Below are 18,263 nucleotides of genomic sequence, written 5' to 3' on the forward strand. Positions count from 1 at the left end.
GGCTCAGGCCAAAGGTGCAATGGGCGAGATGGGCAGGTCCGTGGAGATGGTAGTGCTGGCTGGAGGAGTGGCCGGCTGGCGAGTCTCGGCTTGATCATCACCAGCGGTAGGCAGTGCACTCGTGCGCGCCTCGTTGCTGGAGACACGGTCAAACTAAGGCTGGTCGGCTGCTCCACCATCTAGCACATCGTCTTCACCGTCCTCTTCCTCCTCCTCCTCGCCCTTGTCACTGGAGTTGATCTCCTCCGCCGAGTCTTCACCATCTGCTGGGTTAAGCCCGAACCACTCCTCCAATAGAGCAACACCATCATCGTCTAGCTCGGGGACAAAGGCGTTGGTGTCGGTGTACTTGGCGATCACCGAGGCACGCTGGTTGATAGCTGGCCGCACCGCCTCTAGCTCCTCGTTGGGCTCCTGCCGCCACGTGGCCAGCTGGGTCGAGTTCAGCCCGGGATACCACGCTCGGACGAACTCCAACGCCCGCCTGGCGCCTACCCGAGCTGCAGAAGCCTTCCAGGCCTCGAAGCAGCCTGCCGCCACCTCCAGCCAGTCGGCAGTCCGACTGGGGGTGCGGGGAATCACTTCGCCAGGCCAGAGGGCAGACAATACTTGGGCTCCAGTGCGCTGAAGGCGGCGGAGCATGCGATGAGCTGGCTGGAGATGGGCTTGGATGGCCAGGAGCTGCTCCTCGAGCGACCGACGAGCATCCGGCACAATCTTAGCGCTAGCCTGCCTCTGCACGTTGCGGTGGGCCTTGATGGCTTGGCTGGCGGCAATAGAGTAGCCGAGGAAGTACTCTACACAAAGAAGAAAAGAAATGAAAAAAAACACAGAGTCAGAAGACGAACCAAGCAGCAGGCGGCAAACAAAGGGACGAAGAGGAAGGCGGCTTACTGTCAACCAGGTCTTCAATCTGGCCGTAGCCTTCACTCAGTGCCTGCTTAGACTCGGCACAGTTCGCCTCGGTCTCATACTCGGCTTGGAGGGCAGCTTCGCTGTCCTTCACCGCCTTCAGGGCCGCCTTCTGGCTCTCCTCCTGGTCGGCCAACTTCTTGGCCAGGTGGTCGCACTCCTGAGCTAAGGTGTTGCACTTGACCTCCTTGACGCGCAGGGCGGTCTGGGCCTCACCCAGTTGCTGTCGCAGGTCGGCGTTGGCCTCTATAGAGACGGCAAAGAAGAAAAAGCAATAAGAAAGAAGTCGCCAGAAAAGATCCGGCCCGACTTCTCAGCAGTTGGCCCGAATCTCGGGGACTACACCCAGTGGGTGCGCTGACGCGCCCCCACGAGAGACAGAAGATGGAACACTTACTCCGGCTCTCAAACAGGTCGGCTGTCTTCTGAGTCAGCTCCCGGGTATGGGAGTTGAAGGCACCTGTGCGGAGATTATGATAGTCGTTCAAGAAGGGACAGACAAACAAACAAAGACAGGTTAGCACCCGAAGTCTACTAAGAAGTTCCAAGCTGCCTACTCAGCAGCCGACTCGGAACTCGGGGACTACACCCAGTGGGTGCGCTGACGCGCCCCCATGGAAGAATTCAAGAACAAGAAGCAAAAAAGGAGAGAAGCTTACCCGGATGGCCGTCCGCATCGCCAAGAACTCTTGGTTGTATTGCTTCAGCATGGCGGCCTGAGACTAAAGCCGGGTCGAGACGTCTTGCACCGCCGCGTTCAACACGGTCGTCTCGCCACCCGGCGTCCACCCCGGTGAGGATCCTGGGCCGACGAGCTTGAGCCCGCGGCCTTCTGCGGGTTCGGCGCCGAGGTCGCCTTCCCTGCGCGCTGGCGTGCCGGAGACTGGACCACAAGGTCCGCCCTTGCAGCCTGATATGTCTCCAACGTATCCAATTTTCCAAACACTTTTGCCCTTGTTTTGGACTCTAACTTGCATGATCTGAATGAAACTAACCCGGACTGACGCTGTTTTCAGCAGAACTGCCATGATGTTGTTTTATGTGTAGAAAACAAAAGTTCTCGGAATGTCCTGAAAATCCACGGAGATAAGTTTTGGAAAATATAAAAAATATTGGTGAAAGAATCAAGACCAGGGGGCCCACACCCTGTCCATGAGGGTGGGGGGCGTGCCCTCCCCCCTGGGCGTGCCCCCTGTCTTGTGGGCCCCCTGACGCTCCACCGACCTCAACTCCAACTCCATATATTCCGTTTTGCAGATAAAAAAATCAGAGAAAGTTTCATCGCGTTTTACGATACGGAGCCGCCGCCAAGCCCTAATCTCTCTTGGGAGGGCTGATCTGGATTCCGTTCGGGGCTCCGGAGAGGGGGATTCGTCGCCATCGTCATCATCAACCATCCTCCATCACCAATTTCATGATGCTCACCGCCGTGCGTGTGTAATTCCATCGTAGGCTTGCTGGACGGTGATGGGTTGGATGAGATTTACCATGTAATCAAGTTAGTTTTGTTAGGGTTTGATCCCTAGTATCCACTATGTTCTGAGATTGATGTTGCCATGACTTTGCTATGCTTAATGCTTGTCACTAGGGCCCGAGTGCCATGATTTCAGATCTGAACCTATTATGTTTTCATGAATATATGTGTGTTCTTGATCCTATCTCGCAAGTCTATAGTCACCTATTATGTGTTATGATCCGACAACCCCGAAGTGACAATAATCGGGATACTTCTCGGTGATGGCCTGATGCGGAGCATCCCTCGCTCATCCCCATGGACGTGCCTACATCTCCCTCAACACCACTTGGACCCATGACAAGAGCGCGAGCTAAGGCTATCGAAGATAAGGTGAACTCACTCCTCTCCGAACTCCCTCTTACTACTCACGAGACATGGCTACTACCTCATTCAGAGACTCTGTGTGTAATCAGGTACATGGACATAAGCCAAGGGTCTACTACTTGCAAGAGCCAAGACGGCGAGGACCCCAAGCATGATGGACAAGAAGAAGAGCTGCAACAGAAGCTACATGCATCGGACGTCCGACCCTGTCCGGACGTCCGACGAGTCCCAGGACACGGACGACCGGACCCTCCGGACGTCCGATACCAGGCCACCCGAACCGAATCTATGCATGTCCGAGACGCTCCGGACGACCGGACGACCGACACCCGAGCCAAATCGACGGATGACCGACGGCCTTCGGACGTCCGGCCCCTCCAGAAGCTTCGGACGTCCGACCATCTACGGACGACCGACGTGCCTACACCAGAGCTGAAACAGCAGACGTCCGAGCATGCGCGGACGACCGGACCGTCCCGAGCCTCCGGACGTCCGACGCCTTCCGGACGTCCGACTCCTGAGTGACCAAACCTGCGGGCTGGAGCCCTTGTACCCCTTTGTTTTGACTTCCATTTGCACTAAGACTATAAATAGGACGCCCCCACCTCCTGGTACGGGCAGCATAGGTTTAGCTCATATTTTGTGTGAGAGCCTTGCTCATCCACTTGGCTACTTCTCCTCGGAGCTCAGGACCTCTTCGGAGAAGATCCCCCAAGCGGATTCAAGACCCCCTCGTGGGAAGATCCCCTTGTGGATTCAAGACCTCCGTACGGAGAAGAACTATTCCTATGTATCCTTACCTTAGTTGATCGTGGATCTTATGTTACTCTATGTTGTCGGTGATCTAGCACTTGTGAGATTGCTTGTATGTCGGTTTAGTGATTCTTCCTCTCGTTTTCCCCGTGTTTCCCCGTTGTGCTTCCGTGTGTTCTTCGTGATTCTCCCGTAGGATCCCTCCAAACGTGAAAGATCGACCACTTAGGGTTCCACCCTACATCATCATGGTATCATGAGCCACGTTGATCACGTTTTTGGAGCCCCTACCCCGTGTTTTCTAGCTTGATTTTGTTGTTTTCGTCCTAATTCCAAAAATTCCCCACCAAAAATAGCCCCAAATTTTTTTGTGATTTGTTTGTGAATTGAGATTTTGTTGGATTTGGTCCATGCATTTGTGTTGCTGCGTGTGGATCTAGCTTTCCCCTCCCTCCCCACCCTTTTCCATCCACCATATCACTCGATTTCAACCTCACCATCTTCTTCTTCCCCAGAAATCTCGCAGTTCTTCTTCCCGAGCCCGATTTTCGCCCAGGCCCCGGACGACCGGAAAAGGTCGGACGTCCGACGATGTCCGGACGACCGTAAAAACCCGGACGTCCGTGAAACCGTGACGAAACTGAAGTTTGTCAGTTCCACCACCACCATAACCCCACATTCCACCACACCTTCCATACCAACATATACCTACATCTTCCACGATACCTCCGATGACGATTTTGACGCAATTTGGTCTTTGAGATTTTGAGTTGTGGCTTCCGTATCCTTTTGTGTTTCGGCTATCTAGGTACGGTTCGACTTCATCATCACCACGACTCAACTTCTCGAGGGTCTCATCACCGCCAAGGACGGTAACTTCGACGACATCTTTGTCATACCTTGCAATTGCATTGATACCCACATTGTCCCTACTTTTGCGTAGCTTACCCATCGAGACTAGCCGTTGAGTATTGCAGGCAACGTGACTTGTGCACATTAGTGATCATACTCCATAGCATACATACCATACAATAGTGGTGCATATCTTGAGATCAACTTGTGTGTCACAAAGTTGTCATAGCATACGCAATTGCTACCTTGGTTTGTGAGTTTTGCATGAGAAAAGAGCTCAAAAGTGAAAGAGCCACCCAAGCTTTTAAGCAAAGAGGAAAGATAAGCAAAGAGCTTATAATCAAGAACCATAGCATCATACAACATTAAGATTGTCATATTGGATCATCTTGGATCATTGCACCGAAATATCATACATATAGCATACTTGGGATAGAGATCGTTGCATTTTTGCCTAGTAGGCTGTGCACAAGTTTGCGTATCCGCCTATTTTGCAATTGTGCTAGCGTCTCTCTAGTATTGTGCAACAAGAGCATTTCGTGGTCTCCACATTTTGGCTCAATTTTGGATTGCACAATACCATTTATCTATTTGCGTGTGTGTTTCCGTGTACCCATACTTGCTTGGTCTACTTGTTGCATTTGCAAATTTGTGAATCTTTTCCAACATTATTGAAGCTGACTTACTATTGCATCAAATTTTGTGCCACCATCCTAACCAAGCTCCACCATAAGCTTTTACGTGTGTAGGTGTCAGAACCGACAAGAATTGGTACCAACAGTGCTATTTCATTGTCCGCATTTGAGTGGACTTGATCCATCTTCAACTTCGGTCAAGGTACATTTGGTACACGTTCTTTTCCTTCTACCACTTACAGTTTGTGTGGTATGATGGATAGGCCAAGTTCTTCTACCACTCCACCTCTCATCGAGAACGGCGACGACATGTCATCATTCGTCACAAAGAGCCACCTCTTTGGTGCTCAAAGAGCGTTACACCAAGAGCAACAAGCTATGAGCGACCGCATCGACAACCTCGCCACCGATTTGCGACTCTCCGAGCAACGTACAAGAGACTACTTCGATAACAAGTTCGACTCTCACAAGCAAGAGAATGATGCAAGAATGGATGAGATCCGCGCCTTGATGAGGAACCGGCATCCCTCCACTTCTTCATCCTCAAGACGGAGCCGCTCAAGTCGACACTCCGACGACACCTTCTCCGACACAAGTACACCGTCATCGACCATTCTTCGACGAGCCGCGCGTCAAGACCGGCATGCATATCGGAACCCGCTACATGACAAGCATTCACAAGAACAACTCGATGAGCAAATCCCTCGTCCTCAATCAAACCAAGTCGCTTTTGCTCAAGCTCAAGAATGGCAACGACTATGACGCCAAGAGGAAGAACGAGCGCGTCTACACCAAGAGGAACAAGACGCCGAGGCTCAACGTCTTCAACAACAACAACGAGAAGCGCAAGCTCTTGAGGCGCAACGTGCCCTTCAAGAATCAAGTCGAGCCATCGCCAACCGCAATCGCGAATGGCGCAATCAAGAGGAAGCACTTCGAGAAGAAATCCAAGAGAGGAACTACCAAACGCGTGCGCAACGTCAAGTTCCTCAAGCACCTCCACAAGCTCGTCAAGCTCCACCTCAACCTCAAGTTCAACAAGAGCAAGTTGATCATGGACTTCCTCTGCGCCAAGAGCAACATGAGGATGACTATCCTCCTCGTCAAGGACGTCATCATCACCATCGCCAACAACACAATAAAGAGCAACGCTATGGCAAGCTCAAATTCACAATGCCCAAGTTCAATGGAAGCAATGATCCGGAAGAGTACCTCTCATGGGCATTGAAGGTCGACAACATTTTCCGCTTGCACAACTATGAGGAAGAGAATAAGATATGGCATCACTTGAGTTCCAAGATTATGTGCTCATATGGTGGTAACAAGTCCTTGAACGCCGTCAAGCAAGAGGTGATCCACCAATCACCACTTGGGCTCAAATGAAGGATGTCATGCGCGCATGCTTTGTACCAACCTACTACAACCGCGATCTCTTCAAGAAGCTACAACTCCTCAAGCAAGGAACAAAGAGTGTTGAAGAATACTACAAGGAAATGGAGATAGCCATGATTCGAGCCAAAGTCACGGAAGATGACGAGCAAACAATGGCACGTTTCTTGAATGGACTCAATCATCCCATCAAGAAGATTGCCGACTTCCAACCTTATTCCAACCTCATTGAGCTCGTACATCAAGCAACCAAGGCGGAACATCAAGTGCAAGATGACTTCAAGTACGCCAAGTACTCCTCCAAAACTTACGGCTTCTCCAACACCCAAGTTTCAATGACTCCAACATCTACATCAACCAAACCTTCGCAAAGCAACGACGACAAGTCAAGTTACAAGAAAACTTCGGCAAGTTCAAGTCATCTTCCTACTATGACAAGCAACTTCAAGCCGCGTGCCTGATCATCTACTCCAACCGATGAGACCGTCAAAACAAGCTCCTTCAAGTGTTTCACTTGCGTCGGTCGAGGCCACAAGTCCTACCAATGCACGAACAAGCGCACCATGATCCTCAACGACGACGGCACATATGACTCAATGAGTGAAGAGGAGATGGAAGCCCTTGAGCAAGTGGCCATGCACCGGCGCGTGAATGAGGATGAAGATGATCAAGTCTTTTGTGATGAGGATTCGAGCCCCGCTCTCGTTGTATCCAAAGTCTTGACACTTCAACATCAACAAGAAGAAGACCAACGATGCCACATCTTCCACACTAAGGCCGGCATCAATGGAAGGTCCGTCAAGGTCATCATCGATGGAGGTAGTTGTCACAACTTGGCAAGTGAAGAATTATGTTCCAAGCTTCAATTGGTCAAGAGAAAGCACCCGCACCCCTACAAGGTTCAATGGCTAAGTGACTCCGGCACTTTACGAGTCGAGCATACGGTCCAAGTATCATTCAAAATTCGTGCTTATGAAGACACTTTGGAGTGTGATGTGGTCCCAATGACCGTTTGCCACCTACTTCTTGGTCGACCATGGCAATTCGACCGTGGTGTCATCCACAATGGGCGCACCAATCATTATAGCTTCAAAATGAAAGGGAAGGAATATGTGCTATGACCTATGTCTCCTAGTCAAATTATAGCCGACAAGCAAGCCACCAATCATGGAAAGACGAGTGAAAATGTGAGTGAGAGCCACAAGCCAAATTTGAGCGCCTCTTCGCCTAGAGAGAAAAACCTCATCCTATTTGCCACCAAAAGTGAGATAAGAGAAGTGTGTGAGAACCCATCGAGTGTGATGCACTTCGTCCTTGTGTGCAAAGATGGAGAGCCAACAACTAACACCTCTCACGAGTTACCTTTAGTGTTTCAATCTCTTTTGCAGGAATTCAAAGATGTTTTCCCCGATGAGCTACCTCCGGGTCTACCTCCACTATGAGGCATTGAGCATCGAATTGACCTCATCCCCAGAGCGCCACTTCCAAACAAAGCTCCATACCGTGTCAATCCCGAAGAAACCAAGGAGATTCAACGACAAGTACAACAACTCATCGACAACGGTCATGTACGTGAAAGCTTAAGCCCATGTGCCATTCCCGTTATTGTTGTGCCTAAGCCAGATGGAAGTTTCCGCTTGTGTTCCGATTGTAGACCCATAAACGCCATTACCGTTCATTATAGGCATCCCATTCCTCGCTTAGATGATATGCTTGATGAACTTAGCGGAGCCAACTTTTTCTCCAAAATTGATCTTAAAAGTGGCTATTATCAAATCCGCATTCAAGAAGGTGACGAATGGAAAACCGCTTTCAAAACAAAATTTGGCTTATATGAGTGGTTAGTGATGCCTATGGGTTTGTCGGAAGCACCCGGAACTTTCGTGCGTCTTATGCATCATGTGCTTAGACCTTACATTGGAGTCTTCATTGTGGTTTACTTTGATGATATTCTTGTGTTTAGCAAAACCATGAAAGAGCACATTAATCATGTTAAATCTGTGTTGCAAACCCTCCGAAAGGAAAGCCTTTATGCGAACTTGAAAAAAATGCACTTTTGGCATTGACAAAGTGGTTTTCTTGGGTTTTGTTGTCTCTTCCAAGGGTGTCCATGTTGATGACACTAAGATTCAAGCGATTAAAACTTGGCCCCAACCAACCAATTTGTAACAAGTGAGAAGTTTTCTTGGTCTTGCAGGATTTTACCGCCACTTTGTGAAAAACTTTAGCACAATTGCCGCTCCTTTACATGCTTTGAGTAAGAAGAATGCTCCTTTTGTTTGGGGATCTTTGCAATCCACCGCTTTTGATGAGCTCAAGTCTTTACTTACTCATGCTCCGATTCTTGCTTTGCCCAATTTTGACAAAACTTTTGAGGTTCATTGTGATGCAAGTGGTACCAGAATTGGCGGAGTCTTGATGCAATAAAAACGAGCCATTGCTTATTTTAGTGAAAAACTCTCCAGTGCTCAACTTAATTATCCCATCTATGACAAAGAATTGTATGCTTTAGTGTGTGTGCTACATGTTTGGGAACATTATCTTAGACCTCATGAGTTTGTCATCCATACCGATCATGAAATGCTTAAGTACTTAAAAGGTCAAACTAAATTGAACAAGCGTCATGCCAAATGGAGTGAATTCATTGAATCTTTTCCTTATGTGATCAAGTACATTAAAGATAAAGAAAATGTTGTTGCGGATGCACTTTCACGCATATGCATGCTTGTCACTCAACTTGAGTTGAATGTTATTGGTTTTGAGCACATAAAAGACTTGTATGAGCATGATCATTCTTTTGCTACTCCTTATGCTAAGTGTTTGACACACACGTCTTGGGAACGATACTACATAAAGGATGATTATTTTATGAGAGCTAACAAACTTTGCATTCCCGAGTCTTCTCTTTGTTTGCTCCTTTTGCAAGAGGCTCATGGAGGCGGACTTATGGGACACTTTGGACGCGACAAGACTTTCGCCACGCTCTCCAAGAACTACTTTTGGCCCAAGATGTTTCGTGATGTCTCACGCTTCACCAACCGTTGCTCTACATGTCGCAAAGCTAAGTCAGCTCAATCCCATGGTCTTTACATGCCACTTCCTATTCCTTATCAACCTTGGGAAGACATTAGCATGGATTTTGTACTTGGTTTGCCTAGAACTCAAAATGGCAAGGATTCCGTCTTTGTTGTTGTGGACAGATTTTCTAAGATGGCACATTTCATTCCTTGCAACAAGATAGACGATGCTTCACATATTGCCAATCTCTTTTGTAGGGAAATCTTGCGACTTCATGGATTGCCAAAGACGATTGTCTCGGATCGTGACATCAAGTTCTTGAGTTACTTTTGGAAGACCCTATGTGCCAAGCTCGGAATCAATCTATTGTTCTCTTCGGCATACCATCCTCAAACTGACGGCCAAACGGAGGTGACGAACCATACACTCTCCACTCTACTTCGCGTGTTGATCAAGAAGAACATCAAGGAGTGGGAGGCATGTCTACCCATCGCCGAGTACGCCTACAACCATGCAAGACATTCCACGACCGGCAAGTCCCCCTTCGAGGTCGTCTACGGCTTCAACCCTTTGTCCCCATTGGACATTCTACCTCTTCCTCTACAAGAGCGAACCAACCTCGACGCAAGTGCTCGTGCAAGCTACATCAAGAAGATGCATGAAGATACAAGGAACACCATCGAGCGCCAAGTACAACGACTAGCGACCAAGCTCAACATCAACAAGCAACCCATGGTATTCAACATTGGTGATCTAGTGTGGCTACATCTTCGCAAGGACCGCTTCCCCAACGAACGCAAGTCTAAGCTTCTACCTCGCGCCGATGGCCCTTTCAAGGTTCTAGCACGCTACAACGATAACGCCTACAAGATCGACCTACCACGAGGCAAGTACAACGTGAGCGACATCTTCAATGCAAGGACCTCGCACCTTTCCATGGCGATGCACCTTTTGATCCGAGGTCGGATCTCTCCCAGGGGGGGGGGGGGAGATGATGCGGAGCATCCCTCGCTCATCCCCATGGACGTGCCTACATCTCCCTCAACACCACTTGGACCCATGACAAGAGCCCGAGCTAAGGCTAGGTGAACTCGCTCCTCTCCGAACTCCCTCTTACTACTCACGAGACATGGCTACTACCTCATTCGGAGACTCTGTGTGTAATCAGGTACATGGACGTAAGACAAGGGTCTACTACTTGCAAGAGCCAAGACGGCGAGGACCCCAAGCATGATGGACAAGAAAAAGAGCTGCAACAGAAGCTACAGGCATCGGAAGTCCGACCCTGTCCGGACGTCCGACGAGTCCCAGGACACAGACGACCGGACCCTCAGGACGTCCGGTACCAGGCCACCCGAACAGAATCTACGGATGTCCGAGACGCTCCGAACGACCGGACGACCGACACCTGAGCCAACGACGGATGACCGACGGCCTTCGGACGTCCGGCCCCTCCAGAAGATCCGGACGTCCGACCATCTACGGACGACCGACGCGCCTACACCAGAGCTGAAACAGCAGACGTCCGAGCGCGCCCGGATGACCGGACCGTCCCGAGCCTCCGGACGTCCGACGCCTTCCGGACGTCCGACTCCTGAGTGACCAAACCTGCGGGCTGGAGCCCTTGTACCCCTTCGTTTTGACTTCCATTTGCACTAAGACTATAAATAGGACTCCCCCACCTCCTGGTACGGGCAGCATAGGTTTAGCTCATATTTTGTGTGAGAGCCTTGCTCATCCACTTGGCTACTTCTCCTCGGAGCTCAGGACCTCTTCGGAGAAGATCCCCCAAGCGGAATCAAGACCCCCTCGTGGGAAGATCCCCTTGTGGATTCAAGACCTCCGTACGGAGAAGAACTGTCCCTATGTATCCTTACCTTAGTTGATCGTGGATCTTATGTTACTCTATGTTCTCGGTGATCTAGCACTCGTGTGATTGCTTCTATGTCAGTTTAGTGATTATTCCTCTCGTTTTCCCCGTGTTTCCCCGTTGTGCTTCCGTGTGTTCTTCGTGATTCTCCCGTAGGATCCCTCCAAACGTGAAAGATCGACCACTTAGGGTTCCACCCTACATCATGGCCATAATTTGAGGAGTTCATGTATTCACTATGTGCTAATGCTTTGTTCTGGTACTCTATTAAAAGGAGGCCTTAATATCCCTTAGTTTCCGCTAGGACCCGGCTGCCACGGGAGGGTAGGACAAAAGATGTCATGCAAGTTCTTTTCCATAAGCACGTATGAGTATATTCGGAATGCATGCCTACATTACATTGATGAACTGGAGCTAGTTCTGTGTCACCCTATGTTATAGCTATTACATGAGGAACCGCATCCGACATAATTATCCATCACTGATCCAATGCCTACGAGCTTTTCACATCTTGTGTTTCGCTTATTTACTTTTCCGTTGCTACTGTTACAATCACTACAAAACTATTATCTTTACTTTTGCCACTGTTACCTTTATTATCATACCACTTTGCTACTAAATACTTTGCTACAGATACAAAGTTATCCAGGTGTGGTTGAATTGACAACTCAACTGCTAATACTTAAGAATATTCTTTGGCTCCCCTTGTGTCGAATCAATAAATTTGGGTTGAATACTTTACCCTCGAAAGCTGTTGCGATCCCCTACACTTGTGGGTTATCAAGACTAATTTCTGGCGCCGTTGCTGGGAAGTATTTATATTCTGTTGATCACTATGAGGAACTTGAAAGACGAAAGAACCAAGATTTTTCCCTCTATGAGGAACTTGAACTACGAGGGGAGGTAAGGAACTGCCGTCTAGCTCTGCACTAGATTCTCCTTCTGTTTTGAGTAAGCTTGCGACACCTAAACCTGCTAATGCTATGAATTATGATATGTCGCATGTTATTGATGATGCCACTTCTGCTATGCATGATACTTATGATGAAACTACTTCTGTGCGTGATACTACTTTGCCTTTAGGTGAATTTCTTGATGAACAACTTGCTAGGGTTAGAGAGAATGAAATTATTGAAGATGCTATTATTGATGATAGTGATGATGAAAGTTCTCCCCCTGATTATGAATTACCTGTTGTTCTTGAGGGTTATGTTATGGATGAGGAAGCTGCTAGAGCTATCTTTGCTTGCAAAGACAGATATGATCTTAAAAAGTTATTAGCCAAATGGAAGCAGCAATCTCTTAATGCTAGAATGAAACCTGACCCTACTTTTGCTACTTCACCTATCTGTGTTACTAATAAGGATTATGAATTCTCTGTTGATCTTGAGATTACTACTTTAGTTGAATCTGATCCTTTTTATGGCCTTGAATCTGAAACTGTTGTGGCACATCTTACCAAGTTGAATGATATAGCCACCCTGTTTACTAATGATGAGAAGTCTCGCTATTATTATATCCTTAAGATATTTCCGTTCTCAATAAAGGGTGATGCTAAGACTTGGTTTAATTCTCTTGCTCCTGGTTGTGTGCGTAGTCCCTAGGATATGATTTATTACTTCTCTGTTAAGTATTTCCCTGCTCATAAGAAACAAGCTGCCTTGCGGGAAATTTATAATTTTGTGCAAATCAAAGAAGAGAGTCTCCCACAAGCTTGGGGGAGGCTTCTCCGATTACTTAATGCTTTGCCTGATCATCCTCTTAAGAAAAATGAAATACTTGATATCTTTTATAATGGACTAACCGATGCTTCCAAGGACTACTTGGATAGTTGTGCTGGTTGTTGATACGTCTCCAACGTATCTATAATTTTTGATTACTCCATGCTACTTTATCTACTGTTTTGGACTATATTGGGCTTTATTTTCCACTTCTATATTATTTTTGGGACTAACCAATTAACTGGAGGCCCAACCCAGAATTGTTGTTTTTGCCTATTTTAGTGTTTTGAAGAAACGGAATATCAAACGGAGTCCAAACAGAATGAAACCTTCTGGAACGTGATTTTCTCACCGAACGTGATCCATGAGACTTGGACCCTGCTCCTAGGAACAAAAGAGTCGGTCACGAGGGTGAGGGGCGCGCCCCCTGCCTCGTGGCCCCCCTGTCACTCCACCGACGTACTCCTTCCTCCTATATATACCTACGTATTCCCAAACGATCAGAACAGGAGCCAAAAAACTAATTCCACCGCCGCAACCTTCTGTATCCACGAGATCCCATCTTGGGGCCTATTCTGGAGCTCCGCCGGAGGGGGCATCCACCATGAAGGGCTTCTACATCAACACCATAGCCCCTCCGATGAAGTGTGAGTAGTTTACTTCAGACCTTCGGGTCCATAGCTAGTAGCTAGATGGCTTCTTCTCTCTTTTTGGATCTCAATACAATGTTCTCCCCCTCTCTCGTGGAGATCTATTCGATATAATCTTCTTTTTGCGGTGTGTTTGTCGAGACCGATGAATTGTGGGTTTATGATCCAGCTTATCTATGAATAATATTTGAATCTTCTCTGAATTATTTTATGTATGAGTGAGTTATCTTTGCAAGTCTCTTCGAATTATCCGTTTGGTTTGGCCAACTAGATTGGTAGTTCTTGCAATGGGAGAAGTGCTTAGCTTTGGGTTCAATCTTGCGGTGTCCTTTCCCAGTGACAGAAGGGGCAGCAAGGCACGTATTGTATTGTTGCCATCGAGGATAACAAGATGTTTTTTTTATCATATTGCATGAATTTATCCCTCTACATCATGTCATCTTGCTTAAGGCGTTACTCTGTTTTTAATTTAATACTCTAGATGCATGCTGGATAGCGGTCGATGAGTGGAGTAATAGTAGTAGATGCAGAATCGTTTCAATCTACTTGCCTTGGACGTGATGCCTATATACATGATCATACCTAGATATACTCATAACTATGCTCAATTCTGTCAATTGCTCAATAGTAATTTGTTCACCCACCGTGGAATATCTATGCTCTTGAGAGAAGCCACTAGTGAAACCTATGGCCCCCGGGTCTATTTTCATCATATCAATCTCCATTACTTTATTACTTGCTTTGTTTTTACTTTGCCTTTTACTTTTCACTTTGCATCTCTATACCAAAAATACCAAAAATATTATTTACCATCTCTATCAGATCTCACTCTCGTAAGTGACCGTGAAGGGATTGACAACCCCTAATCGCGTTGGTTGCGAGGAGCTATCGTTTTGTGTAGGTACGAGGGACTTGTGCGTGGTCTCCTACTGGATTGATACCTTGGTTCTCAAAAACTGAGGGAAATACTTAAGCTACTCATGGTTTGAATTTATGGATGATCATGAGCATGTTGCCCAATCTTGGGAAAGAATGAAATTGATGCTTCGCAATTGCCCTACTCATGGTTCGAATTTATGGATGATCATACAAAATTTTTATGCCGGATTGAATTTTGCTTCTAGAAATCTTTTAGATTCGGCCGCAGGAGGCACGTTTATGGAAATTACGTTAGGATATGCTACCAAATTGCTTGATAATATTATGGCTAATTATTCTGAATGGCACACCAAAAGATCTTCTAGTAAAAAAGTGCATGCTATAGAAGAAATCTATGTTTTGAGTGAAAAGATGGATGAACTTATGAAGATGTTTGCTACTAAAAGTACTTCTCTTGATCCCAATGATATGCCTTTGTCTACTTTGATTGAGAATAATAATGAATCTATGGATGTGAATTTTGTTGGTAGGAATAGTTTTGGAAACAACGCGTATAGAGGGAATTTTAATCCTAGGCCTTATCCTAGTAATCCTTCTAATAATTATGGAAATTCCTACAACAACTCTTATGGAAATTTTAATAAGATGCCCTCTGAATTTGAGAGTAGTGTTAAAGAGTTTATGAATTCACAAAAGAATTTTAATGCTTTGCTTGAAGAGAAATTGCTTAAAGTTGATGATTTGGCTAGGAACGTTGATAGAATTTCTCTTAAAATTGAGTCTTTGAAGCTTAGATCTATTCCTCCTAAGCATGATATCAATGAGTCTCTCAAAGCCATGAGAATTTTCATTGATGAGTGCAAGGAAAGAACCGCTAGGATGCGTGCTTCCAAAGATGCCTTTATTAAAGCAGTTCTTACAATTCCTATGAAAATCAAGATGAAGATCTAAAAGTTATTGATGTGTCCCCCATTAAATCTTTGTTTTGCAATATGAATCTTGATGAAACTGAATATGATCTTCCTTTACCTAGAAGGCGTTCTAAGAATTCGGAGTTTCTAGATCTTGATGATGAAATTGACAAAAGTGGGATTGAAAGAAATAAAAACCTAGATGTTGCTAAACCCACTATTTTGGATCTCAAGGAATTTAATTATGAAAATTGCTCTTTAATTGGTTGTATTTCCTTGTTGCAATCCGTGCTAGATTCTCCTCATGCTTATAGTCAAAATAAGGCCTTTACCGAACACATTGTTGATGCCTTGATGCAATCTTATGAAGAAAAACTTGAGTTGAAAGTTTCTATCCCTAGAAAACTCTATGATGAGTGGGAACCTACTATTAAAATTAAAATTAAAGATTATGAGTTTCATGCTTTGTGTGATTTGGGTGCTAGTGTCTCTACTATTCCCAAAACTTTGTGTGATTTGCTAGATTTCCGTGACTTTGATGATTGCTCACTAAACTTGCATCTTGCGGATTCCACTATTAAAAAGCCTATGGGAAGAATTAATGATGTTATTATTGTTGCAAATAGGAATTATGTGCCCATAGATTTTATCGTTCGTGATATAGATTGCAATCCTTCATGTCCTATTATTCTTGGTAGACCTTTCCTTAGAATGATTGGTGTAATTATTGATATGAAGGAAGGGAATATTAGATTTCAATTTCCCTTAAAGAAGGGGATGGAACACTTCCCTAGAAAGAATATAAAATTACCATATGAATCTATCATGAGAGCCACTTATGGATTGCCTACCAAAGATGGCAATACCTAGATCTATCCTTGCTTTTATGCCTAGCTAGGGGCGTTAAACGATAGCGCTTGTTGGGAGGCAACTCAATTTTTTTTGCTTCTGTTTAGGAATAAATAATCCATCTAGCCTCTGTTTATATGTGGTTTTATCTTTTAATTAGTGTTTGTGCCAAGTAGAACCTATAGGATAACCTACGATGGTAGTTGATTTGATTCTGCTGAAAAACAGAAACTTTGCACGCACGAATATAATTTTGTTAAATCACAGGAACGTGATTTTGCGTTGATTCTTTTTTCTAATGTTCAATAAAAAAATTGTACAGGACTTCCTATTTTGGTAGGATTTTTAGAGTTCCAGAAGTTTGCGTTAGTTACAGATTACTATAGACTGTTCTGTTTTTGACAGATTCTGTTTTGCATGTGTTGTTTGCTTATTTTGATGAATCTATGGCTAGTAAAATAGTTTATGAACCATAGAGAAGTTGGAATACAGTAGGTTTAACACCAATATAAATAAAGAATGAGTTCATTACAGTACCTTAGAGTAATCTTTTGTTTTCTTTCTCTAACGGAACTCACAAGATTTCTATTGAGTTTTGTGTTGTGAAGTTTTCAAGTTTTGGGTGAATTCTTTTGATGGATTATGGAACAAGGAGTGGCAAGAGCCTAAGCTTGGGGATGCCCGTGGCACCCCCAAGATAATCCAAGGACACCAAAAAGTCAAAGCTTGGGGATGCCCCGGAAGGCATCCCCTCTTTTGTCTACTTCCATCGGTAATTTACTTGGAGCTATATTTTTATTCACCACATGATATGTGTTTTGCTTGGAGCGTCTTGTTTGCGTCTTTGCTTGTTAGTTTACCACAATCATCTTTGCTGTACACACCTTTTGAGAGAGCCATACATAAACTGGAATTTGCTAGAATACTCTATGTGCTTCACTTATATCTTTTGAGCTTGATAACTTTGCTCATAGTGCTTCACTTATATCTTTTGAGCGTGATAATTTTTGCTCTAGTACTTCACTTAGATCTTTTAGAGCACGGTGGTGGATTTGTTTTAAAGAAACTATTGATCTCTCATGCTTCACTTAGATTATTTTGAGAGTCGTTAATAGCATGGTAATTTGCTTAATATTAATATACTTGGTATTCAAGATATGTGAAACTTTCTTTTGAGTGCGTTGAATACTAAGATAAGTTTGATGCTTGATAATTGTTTTGAGATATGGAGGTGATAATATCAAAGTCGTGCTAGTTGAGTAATTGTGAATTTGAGAAATGCTTGTGTTGAAGTTTGCAAGTCCCGTAGCATGCACGTATGGTTAAAGTTTTGTAACAAATTTGAAACATGAAGTGTGCCTGGCTTGTGCATCCTTATGAGTGGCGGTCGGGGACGAGCGATGGTATTTTCCTACCAATCTATCCCCTTAGGAGCATGCGCGTAGTACTTGATTTTTGATGACTTCTAAATTTTTGCAGTAAGTATATGAGTTCTTTTGACTAATGTTGAGCCCATGGATTATACGCACTTTTACCTTTCCGCCTTTGCTAGCCTCTTCGGTACCATGCATTGCCCTTTCTCACCTTGAGAGTTGGTGCAAACTTCGCCGGTGCATCCAAACCCCGTGATACGATACGCTCTATCACACATACCTCCTTATATCTTCCTCAAAACAGCCACCATACCTACCTATCATGGCATTTCCATAGCCATTCCGAGATATATTGCCATGCAACTTCCATCATCATCATCATGACATACATTACTTTTGTCATATTGCCATTGCATGATCATGTAGTTGACATCGTATTTGTGGCAAAGCCACCATGCATTATTTTTCATACACGTCACTCTTGATTCATTGCACCATCCCGGTACACCGCCGGAGGCATTCATATAGAGTCATATCTTGTTCTAAGTTTCGAGTTGTAATCCTTATGTTGTAATCAATAGAAGTGTGATGATCATCATTATTAGAGCATT

Source organism: Triticum aestivum, chromosome 2B (genome assembly GCF_018294505.1).
Source record: "Triticum aestivum cultivar Chinese Spring chromosome 2B, IWGSC CS RefSeq v2.1, whole genome shotgun sequence".
NCBI classification, from domain to species: Eukaryota; Viridiplantae; Streptophyta; class Magnoliopsida; order Poales; family Poaceae; genus Triticum; species Triticum aestivum.